Genomic DNA, 1,707 nt, shown 5'->3' on the forward strand with positions numbered 1-1,707 from the left:
GTGTGTGTGTGTGTGTGTGTGTGTGCAGGGATGCGCACCCCACCCCCCTTGTCCTGAAAGTATATTAAATGACCCATGAAAACCGGTGAAATGAAGTGTGCAGCCTCCCTTTCTCAAGAGTGTGCACCCCCACTTTCTCAAAAGCTGTATCCGCCCCTGATTAACAAGGGACCCTATCCACAAAGCGCTCGTAGCACTCCAAACAATTTAAACAAATTACGATGCAATGAAATATAACGACTTTTTCCACTTTTACACAGGATTTTCTGTAAGTCTAGTTTCGCGCCCCAATAAGAAGGTGTATGTCCAGGGTTGCGATGATATCATATTCTGGCACATGTGTGAGAAAGGATGAAATTAACAGATTACTTAATCCTGGTGTATATGTGAATAGTGTGCTATGAAGAGGGTGCTATGAAACGTTTAACTACCTGACATAATTTGATGTTTTAGAAATAAGCACAATCAATGCATTTCAAGTGATATCATATTCTGGCACCTCAATCCTGGTGTTTATGTGAATAGTGTGCTATGAAGAGGGTGCTATGAAACGTTTAACTACCTGACATAATTTGATGTTTTAGAAATAAGCACAATCAATGCATTTCAAGTGCCTCAACATAAAAAAAATGTCAACGTAAAGTCTTATGCACAACACATGCAGCATGGCGGATTAACTGCTCTGAATTAGTTGGTTGGTTGGTTGGTTGGTTGGTTGGTTGGTTGGCTAGTTGTTTAACGCAGCAGGTATATTCCAGCTATATGGCAGCGGTCTGTAAATAATCAAGTCTGGACCAGATCATCGAGTGATCAACAGCATGAGCATCAATCTACGCAACTGGGATACGATGACATGTGTCAACCAAGTCAGCGAGCCTGACCACCCGATCCGGTCAGTCGCCTCTTAAACAAGCATGGGTTACTGAAGATCAGTTCTAACCCGGATCTTCACGGGTATGCTCTGAATTAAATATTGCCGATAATGATAGTCCTCACAAAACGAGCACATGTGCGAAAAACAAAAAGAGTAAAATTTTCGTAAATGTTTGGATCAGTTTTCGTTTGTGTTTAATAATATCGTTTATTTCGTTTCACTCTGTTGTGTTAGAACACGACTGAGCCCTTCCACTCTCGGGTTAGTGTAAAAGTTGACACCGCTCAGAGAAGACAGATTGTCGCGAGATGAAGATTGGCAGTATGCTACAAGGAGATATTACGGCAGACACGCCATTTGGGAATAAATCTCAACATTGACGATAATCCGATTGCTTTAGAGGAACTCTGACGCTCTTTTAAAAATGTACTGGAAATGAAGTTCACCCGTTGTGTTATTAGAAAATATTCTTTGGATGGATAAAATCTCAACGTTTTACGAATTTAAACTAATGTAATGTGTTTCGTTTGGAAAAAATGTGACAAAGATGAAATAGATGTGACATTTCCAGTTGCTGGGTTAATGAAATGAAAACAACATCGCTGAATTGTATCTGTGAGGTCGTATACTTTCTGGATGGGGTCGGTGGGGTAGCCTAGTGGTTATAGCGTTCGCTCGTTACGCTGAAGACCTGGGTTCTATTCTCCACTTGGGTACAATGTGTGAAGCCCATTTCTGGTGTCCTTCCCGCAGTGATGTTGCTGGAATATTGCTAAAGGTGGCATAAAACCATACTCAGTCACTCACGTTGTGGATGTCTCGCAAATACCTGA

Source organism: Haliotis rubra, unplaced genomic scaffold (assembly GCF_003918875.1).
Source record: "Haliotis rubra isolate DU_JTF1 unplaced genomic scaffold, ASM391887v1 Scf406, whole genome shotgun sequence".
In the NCBI taxonomy this organism is placed as follows: Eukaryota; Metazoa; Mollusca; class Gastropoda; order Lepetellida; family Haliotidae; genus Haliotis; species Haliotis rubra.